The 9,847-nt window shown below is 39.8% G+C and overlaps 1 non-coding gene across 1 annotated transcript; it reads right to left on the reverse strand.

Moving 5' to 3' along the window:
• Window positions 1–9,322: 9,322 nt before the first annotated feature.
• LOC129403987 (small nucleolar RNA SNORA31) lies at window positions 9,323–9,447 on the reverse strand. Its single transcript, XR_008629605.1, has one exon. It is a non-coding gene; the product is annotated as a small nucleolar RNA SNORA31 (small nucleolar RNA).
• Window positions 9,448–9,847: the final 400 nt, after the last annotated feature.

The raw sequence follows: 9,847 nt of genomic DNA on the forward strand, positions 1-9,847 counted from the left end.
AGAATATAGGAAGCTAAAAGGCTATGAGTGAAGCCTTGGCAGTGTCTGCGGTAATATAGTCTATCACAGACCTTCTGAGTCAAGATTACATAAAGCTTTGGTAGGATTAAAGTTTTTTATCGAGATAAATTTTTTTTACAGTCTGAGCTTGAATTTTGGGGCCTAAAATTAAGACTAACATATAGCTGAATACACAGGAAGAAAATTCTGTTGTATGTTTAATAACTTTGAACCAACATAGTATATGATGCCTTTTATTTAGGCTCAGGAGATTCTTTTTCTAGTTTGTTCAGAATTTTAATTTTTTTGTTTTTACTTTTGGACCACACCTGGCAATGCTCAGTGCTCTCATGGTGTTTAGGGAACCATATGTGCAACCAGAAATTGCACCTGAGTCAGCTTCCTACAAGATAAACACCCTATCTATCTCTCCAACCCTAAGATTTTTAAATCTTATCCAATATTCATTATGAATTTGTTAATATAGATACATGGATTTTCTACTTTTATTATTAGTATGATAAATTATATTGATTCATTTGTGTATATTGTATTTTTATTAAAAAAATTTTGGGCACACCCACCTGTGTTATGGGCTTAATCCTGGCTCTGCAGTCTGGGTCACTGATGGCAGGCTCAGGGATGCTAGGGATTAGACCCCTTTCAGATAAAAGAAAGGCAAGCACTTTTTTTTTTTCTTTCTGGGTCACATCAGCAATGCACAGGGGTTACTCCTGGCTCTGCACTCAGGAATTACTCCTGGTGGTGCTTGGGGGGGAGGGGAACCATATGGGATGCTGGGAATCGAACCCGGGTTGACCGCGTGCAAGGCAAACGCCCTACCCACTGTGCTATCGTTACAGCCTGCAAGCACTTTCCTTGCTGTACTATCTCTCCAGTTACTGTAACTATTTTTAAAACTTGCAGACCTGGAACAAATCTCAGTTGATTTTTAATTTCAAATATTTACTTTTTAGTTATATCACTTTTTTTATTGGTAGCTCTTTATAGCTTCTTTGCTATAAAGAATCTCTATTTTAATGTCTTACAATTTCTTTGCTAAGAAACTCTATTTTAATGTCTATTTCAAGATTTATTGATTATTTGTCATGCATTTAAATAACATCTGCTTTAGGGGGCTGGAGCAATAGCACAGCGGGTAGGGCGTTTGCCTTGCACGCGGTCGACCCGGGTTCGATTCCCAGCATCCCATATGGTCCCCTGAGCACCGCCAGGAGTAATTCCGGAGTGCAGAGCCAGGAGTAACCCCTGTGCATCACTGGGTGTGACCCAAAAAGCAAATAAATAAATAAATAAATAAATAACATCTGCTTTAAATCAGAGAATTTCCACATCTTGACTTTAGTATCTATTGCCTTTTAATACCTGGGATAAACTTTGAATAATTCTTCCTACATCAAATAATTTTATAATTTATTCTTGACATTTTGAGCATTAAACATGATATTCTGAGTCTTCTTTAAACTATGTTAGGTATCTTTTATTAGGCAATAGAGCTGGTTAGGTTCAGGCCAAAACTTCTAGCCCATGTCTGTAGACTATAGTCCCAATGTCAGTTCAGTTCTAAGGCCCTTTAGGTTTCTAAGATTAAGGCTTTAAGATTCTATTAGACATTTATTTGTTTTGGTCCATACCTTATGGTACCCAGGGGCTATACTCATCTTTGTGCTCACTTTTGGTGGCACTCAGGGTTCCATGCTATGCTATGCTAGCGGTTAAATATGGCTGCCTTAATGCAAAATATGCACTCAGCCCTTTGAGCTAACTTCCAGGATCTCTCTTAAGTCTTTCTAGTGGTCTTTATACTGACTATGTCCTTCAGTAATCATTTTGGGGTCTGCTAGAATTTTTCCATTAGTTCAGGTTTCAGAGTCTTTGGTATGCTGGTAGCACTGTAGCACTGTTGTCCCGTTGTTCATCGATTTGCTCAGGTGGGCACCAGTAACGTCTCCACTGTGAGAATTGTTACTGTTATTGGCATATTGAATACGCCACAGGTAGCTTGCCGGGCTCTCTGAGAGGGACGGAGGCTTTTGGGGCGACCTCTAGTCGCCTTTATAGGTGTTCCCAGCCTACCTAGTGTAAGGTCGACTGGCATGTTGAAACGATCTGCACACTGACAAACACACACCTGCCTGTGTTTCTGGGCAGCACCTGGGACATCTGTGGCCTCAGGTTGATCTCCTTGAGGTTGATGAAGTGCGCCCAGAGATTGTTGAGCAGCTGGCAGAGCAGGAGGGTCTGTGCCTGGTTGAATATCTTTGCTGAGTCCCAGGTCACCCAGTGGTTGGCTGACAGCATTACAATAGTTATTCTCTAAACATTCATCACTATATATGAAACAACACCAGTGAATGTTCCAGTAGCTTTTCTTCCTTGGTAGGTATTGATAAGATGATTCTGAAATGTACATGAAAAGCAATAAACTTGACATTTTCCAATTATGGAAAAAAACAGTCAAATTGGAAAATGTACTATTTGACTTCAAGACTTAGTAAAGAGCAAGGCTAGAGCAAAAACTCACAGTTGCACTTGTCTGGCTGAAAACTCTGGGATGCCCTCAGGAGGGGAGAGACCAATACCCTGCCATGTTGAAGTGTTGGTAGCCATACTCATAGCCCAACAGTTGTGGCCATGCTAATGGCCAGACTCTACTGCCTCATGACTGAAGTCTGCAGAGAGATGACAAAGTGCCAAAAATTTCAGGTTCACTGTTTTCTTTTGGTTGGGAACTCTGGGGTCTTCTTGGAGTGGGGACAGGTAGCCTCTCTCGACATCCTGTACTTCTGGAATCCCTGGAACCCAGAGCCACATCCCACAACTGCCACTATGTAATTCAGTGCCCAGTTAAATGTTCTGGATTTTCTGGAGTGCATGGCTGCAAAATCTCTCCAAACTCTCCAATACTGACTTTCCAGTAGGAGCACACCAAGTTAGATGGGAAAGTAACAGAAACCAACCAACTCAGTAAGCAAAAACATTAACACATAAAGGCTCAATTATCAAAAACAGCTTAGTTAATCCTTAGACAAGGACTTAATGTCTCCATGGTGAGAGGCAAAAATTTTCATAAATTTTCTTTTACTGAAGCATTTTTTGATAATGTCATGTCATTTAGTTGTAAGAAGCAATGTAAAATAAATTATCTTGGGCCTGCTACAGGGGCAGGCTTGGGGGATGGTTGGGAAAATGGGGACACTGGTGGTGGGATTGGTCTTCGAATGTTGAATGCCTGTAACAAATGCATTATGAACAAATTTGTAAACGACAGTGTTTGAGTAAGATGTAAAAAAAATGGGTCTAGAGAGATGGTGCAGTGGATGAGGCATTTGCCTTGCACACACTTAACTTAAGTTCTATCCCTAGCACCCTTTCCCTTAAGGAAATTAAAAAATAAGACATAAGGCCAAAGCAGTTAAGTATGGTGTGGTATGTGTGTTATGTGCAAGGCACATAAAATTTCAAAATCTGAAAATAATAATTGTTGCAAAGATGAATAATAATTCTCATATATTACTTTTGTAAAGGCAAAAACAAAACAAACAAAAAGAAAATCAAAACGACACCTGAACAAAACCCCATAATGTTATTGTTGTATATCATTCAAAGCGGCCAAGTGACAATACAGAGAAAATCAACTTAGCTAAAGGAGATGGTACTAAAGAAGTAGTACTCTCAAATAGCATTAATAGGATTGTAAACTGTTACAGTCACTTTGAAGAACTATTTTGGCAGTATGAAAGACATAAATTATTTAGTACCTGGTAGGTAAAAGGGAAATGTGACAAATATTTATCCAAACACACATACAAGTGTTAGTAGTAATTTTATTTAAAACAGTGAAAATAAATAAAATGTTGTGTGTTGCTGGTTGAATAATGTGCCACACTTATGAAATGGGTCACTATGCACCAGTGAGAATTAACAAGTACAACGTTATGAAACATAAAAGTTTACAAATGTGTTAAGTACAAATGAGTTTACAAATGTGTTAAGTGCAAAAAAGAAAAAAAACAGAAGGAAACAAAACTAAGAAACAAAAGAGAGGGAAAGAGTACTATAGTCTTGCATGGAAGTATTTATAAATAGTTCAAAAACAGACAAAATTATTCTATGGTGTTTGAAATCAGCATAGTACACTGAGAGGATGTAAATCACTGGTACCAAGGGTTTCTGCAGTGTTGCTAAATAACTGATGTAATCAGTTTTGGATTATTCTAGAAACATGAATTTATAACCCAGAAAACTGAACAAACACTTAAATTTCTTTGTGAAAACTTAAGTGAGGGTGAATGTCACCAGTTGAGATTAAATTTGACTCTAAGTTGGATTCCAGTCTCCACCCCCACCCCACCAATCTATTGGATTTAAATAGATGAAGATTCTGTTGCCAAAACATCTTTCTCAGGATCCTGCCTTTTACCATCAGAAATGTCAACCTTTCTGTTGGAGTAAATTCTAAATGTGAGAAATATTAGGGAATGGTGGGAAATCAGAGAACACTGCTAATGTCAGAATAATAGATTCTTTTTTTGCATTTCGGGTCACACCTGGCGATGCACAGTGGTTACTCCTGACTCTGCACTCAGGAATTACTTCTGGCAGTGCTCAGGGGACCATATGGAATGCTGGGAATCGACCCGGGTCAGCTGCATGCAAGGCAAACGCCATACCCTCCAGCCCCCCAGAATAATAGATTCTTTTCTTTTTTAAAATTTTTAATTGAATTACCATGTGAAAAGTTACAAAGATTTCAGGCTTAAGTCTCAGTGATATAATGCTCAAACACCCATCCCTTTACCAGTGCCCATGTTCCACCAAGAACTCCAGTATACCTCCCACCCCCACCCCCCACCTGTGTAGCTGACAATTTTCACTTTACTTTCTTTTTACTTTGATTACATTCAATATTTCAACATAAAACTCACTATTATTACTTGGAATTTTCCCCCCAGAATCGAACCTGCTGAAAAGGTAGCATTTAATAATTTGTTTTCCCTTGCTGAGAATGAAGAGATATGTTTTGGATATCTGTATTTTAGCAACTAAGTCCAGGGAAGTTTCTGCCCAAAATTGCATCATTGCAAGCTCATACCTCTGTGTAGTGGGCCTTATAAGATGGCGGTCGCCACGCTGCCCCTCGCCCCCCAAAAAGGAAAGCCCAGAGAGACAAACCTTTCCCCTCCTGGGACGGCATGGGGCCGTGGCTTAGTTCACAGTCTGGAGACATTTCTGCAAGAAGCTGCTGGTGCCGAGAGTAGTTAGATGGCCTCTGAGATCATGGGTGTTCAACAACAGAGGGGCAACACATGTCCCAATGTGCTGTTTTATTATTTCATGTGATAGTTAAAAATGAGAATAATAGATTCTTTTTTTTTTTTTTGCTTTTTTTTGGGGGTCGCACCTGGCGATGCACAGGAATTACTCCTGGCTGTGTACTCAGGAATCACCCCTGGCGGTGCTCAGGGGACCATATGGGATGCTGGGATTCAAACCTGGGTCGGCCAAGTGCAAGACAAACACCCTACCCGCTGTGCTATCACTCCAGCTCCGAGAATAATAGATTCTTAATGGGTCTTATTGTTAATCCCTGTAGACATAGCTGAATTCAAATTGAATTTACTTTTAAAACCTTTCCTAAAATTACTTGAAACTAAGTCTTTTGTTAAAACTACCCCTAAAGTTTGGCAAATTGTCTAATATATATTTATCATTTTGAAAGAACTGTTATACATACATTTATTTTAGTTTTAATTACTTATAATAAGCTTTATTACATTATTATATATTATTATAATAAGCTTTCCCATAGCCATGACACTGGACTCTGCGCTAGGCTGTTTTCACTTAGGGCGCCCCAGAGGGGGGCGGGTGAGAACCCTCCCTGCCCCAAGGGACCCAGTCCCAGCAGCTGATCCCTACTACCCAACCGCCTCCAAGCTCCAAGCCGTTTTCTGGATCGCGCAGCCATGACACATTATAAGATACTTCCTACCCATTTTCCATAATTACCACACCATATTTTTAATTTTTTAATTTTTTTAAAATTAATTTATTCTTTTATTGAATCACCATGTGGAAAGTTACAAAGCTTTCAGGTTTAAGTCTCAGTCATACAATGCTCAAACACCCATCCCGTCACCAGTGCCCATATTCCACCACCAGGAATCACAGTATACCTCCCCCCACCTCCCCAGCCCCCCACCCTGCCTGTGTAACTGATAAATTTCACTTTACTTTCACTTTACTTTGATTACATTCAATATTTCAACCAAAAAGTCACTATTATTGTTTGGAGTTTCTTCCCCCTAAAGTCAGACCTGCTGAAAAGGAAGCATTCGATAATTTGTTTTCCATTGCTGAGAATGAAGAGATATGAGGTTGAGTGGCTGCACTGGCGGCCACACGGTTTTGGATTTCTGTATTTTAGTATTTGAGTAACTAAGTCCAGAGAAATACCTGCCAGAAATTGCATCATTGCAAGCTTGTACCTCTCAGCTGCTTTATATTCCACATATGAGTGCAATCTTTCTATGTCTGTCTCATTTCACTCAGCATACTTTCCATGTTGATCCACTTATATGCAAATTTTATGACTTCATGTTTTCTGACAGCTACATAGTACTCCATTGTGTAATTTTACCAGAGTTTCTTTAACCAGTCATCTGTTTTTGGGCACTGTGGTTTTTTCCATATTGTGGCTATTGTAAACAGTGTGGCAATGAACATAGAAATGCAGATGTCATCTCTACCATACCTTTTTGCCTCTCTCTGGGATATATTCCCAGGAGTGGTATTGCTGGGTCAAAAGGAAGCTCAATTTCTAATTTTTTGAGAATTGTCCATATTGTTTTCCAAAAGGGCTGGACCAGTCGGCATTCCCACCAGCAATGAAGGAGAGTCCCTTTCTCCCCACATCCACGCCAACACTGGTTGCTTTTGTTTTTTGGGATGTGGGCCAGTCTCTGTGGACCACACCATATTTGATGGAGTTCAGACAGTAGGCAACAAATCATAGAGTAACATACATATTATATCTATATACCTACATACATATATGTGTGTAGATATATCTATATCTGTCTCTCTATATATGTATATACATATATATATACATATATATATATATATTTTTTTTGGAGAGCCCAGCAAGCTCCCAACAGTATCCTGCCCTCACGGGCAGAACCTGACAAGCTACCCATGGTGTATTCAATATGCCTAAAACAGTAAGGATAGGTCTCATTTCCCTGACCCTGAAAGAGCCTCCAATAGTTGGGAAAGATGAGTAAGGAGAGGCTGCTAAAATCTCAGGGCTGGAAAGAATAGAGACGTTACTGTTCCTCGCTTGAGTAAATCGATGAACAACATAGCAGTGATAGATTGATCACTGTCACTGTCATTGTCACTGTCATCCTCTTGCTCATCGATTTGCTCAAATGGGCACCAGTAACGTCTCTCATTGTGAGACTTATTGTTACTGTTTTTGGCATATCCAATATGCCACAGGTAGCTTGCCAGGCTCTGCCGTGGGGGCGCGATACTCTCGGTAGCTCGCTGGGCTCTCCGAGAGGGGCGGAGAAATCGAACAGGGGTCGGCCGCGTGAAAAGCGAATGCCCTACCGCTGTGCTATCGCTCCAGCCTGATACAGTGATAATAAGCTTTAATTAAAGAGTTATGATAATTTCTAAACCTAAAATATAACAAAGCCCTTTTTTCAAATCAACCAAGTGTTAAATCGAAATAATGAGATAGAAGATATTATTGAATATTAGCAAGAATTTATAGCTTTGTCTAAATGAATACCCTTATATCACGATTAGTTGATATGGGGCTGGAGCAATAGCACAGCGATTAGGGCATTTGCCTTGCATGTGGCTGACCTGGGTTCAATTCCCAGTGTCCTATATGGTCCCCCGAGCACCACGGGGAGCAATTCCTGAGTGCAGGGCCAGGACTAATCCCTGAGCATCTCCGGGTGTGACCAGAAAAGAAAAAAAAAGATTAGTTGGTAATATCTCTTATAGTAATTTAGTAATATCTATGCAATTAAAAATAGATTTATTTACCCTTCCCTTCCATTCTTGTTGTAGTTACTGCAATGACTTTAGTTGTTGTGCGTGTGCACACTTTGCTGCATGGTGGGTATTGCACACTGCTGCAGCGAACCTACCAGCGATGCATTTGGGCAGCATGGGGGATCAAACTCATAGTCTCATTAGTAAGACTTTTAGCCATTGAGCATACCCCAAGATTCTCTGAAGTCTTCATTCTTTTAAATTTAAAAAACAACATTTTTCCCCATGAAGCTTTTAATCAAAAGGCAGTTAACAATAGCATAGGAAAGACATCAAGATGCCTTTCTTTCTCTCTTTCTCTCTTTCTCTTTCTCTCTCTTTCTTTCTTTCTTTCTTTCTTTCTTTCTTTCTTTCTTTCTTTCTTTCTTTCTTTCTTTCTTTCTTTCTTTCTTTCTTTCTTTCTTTCTTTCTTTCTTTCTTTCTTTCTTTCTTTCTATTGAATCACTGTGGGATATCCTTACAAGCTTTCATGTTTTAGTTTCAATCATACAATGATCAAACACCCATCCCTCTACCAGTGCACATTCTCCACCACCAATGTCCCCAGTATACCCCCCTTTTCCAACCCTTCCCCTGCCTCCATGGCAGACAATTTCCCCCATACTCTCTCTCTAATTTTGGGCATGATGGTTTGCAATACAGATACTGAGAGGGTATCATGTTTGGTCCTTTACCTACTTTCAGCACACATCTACCATCCCTAACAATTCCTCCAGCCACCATTGTCTTAGTGATCCCTCCTCTATTCCAACTGCCTTCTCCACCAGCCCATGAGACAAGCTTCCAACTATAAGGTAATATTCCTGGTCTTTGTATCTACTGTCCTTAAGTGTCAGTCTCATGTTATGTTATTTTATATTTCACAAATGAGTGCAGTCCTTCTAGTGTGTCCCCCTCTTTCTGACTCATTTCACTTAGCATGATACTCTCCATGACCATCCACTTATAAGCAAATTTCATGACTTCGTCTCTCCTAACAGCTAAATAGTATTCCATTGTGTAGATGTACCAAAGTTCAAGATGCCTTTTTAAAGTAGGAACATGCTACAGAGAAAAGTTGTAAAAAAAAAAGTTTCCCTACTTATGTGTATGTATCCTCTGAAAAACACACATCTAATTTTTATCTCTCGTCTTAGGGTACAAATATGGAGAAAATTTCTCATTTTTCTATCTTTCTCTGATCTCTCAGGTTAAGCTAACAATAGCCATACGCTTCAATTAATTAATTTATAGTTATTTTCCCCTGGCTGCCACAAAGACAGACAAAAATTGCTGAAATTTTTTCCCTTTTGATCCTAGCGCAAATCATTGAACAACAGCAAATTGTTTGAAGTCTATCGATGGATGCAGTGGCATATACTTTAAGTCAGTGGTCAACATAAGTGTTATGGTACACAATCTCTGTACCATAGCCACATCCACAACTAAGGAACAGAGGAGAGTAGTGCTTCCTCTCATCCAACATTTAATAATTTGTAATCCTAATAAGGAATTTTGTTCTTCATCAACACATTCTGGGATCATCAGATGTTTTGTTTTTGTTTTGGCGCCCATCAGTGATGCTCAGAGCTTACTCCCGGCTCTGCCCTCAGGAATCACTCCTGGCGGGGCTTGGGGGACCATATGGGGTGCTGGGGATTAAGCCCAGGTCAGCGACATGCAAGGCAAGCACCCTACCTGCTGTACTGTCACTCCAGTCCTTGGGATCATTGGATTTTTGCAGATCTAGTGTTCAAGGAAAGGACTTACC

Source organism: Sorex araneus, chromosome 3, assembly GCF_027595985.1.
Source record: "Sorex araneus isolate mSorAra2 chromosome 3, mSorAra2.pri, whole genome shotgun sequence".
Classification (NCBI taxonomy): domain Eukaryota; kingdom Metazoa; phylum Chordata; class Mammalia; order Eulipotyphla; family Soricidae; genus Sorex; species Sorex araneus.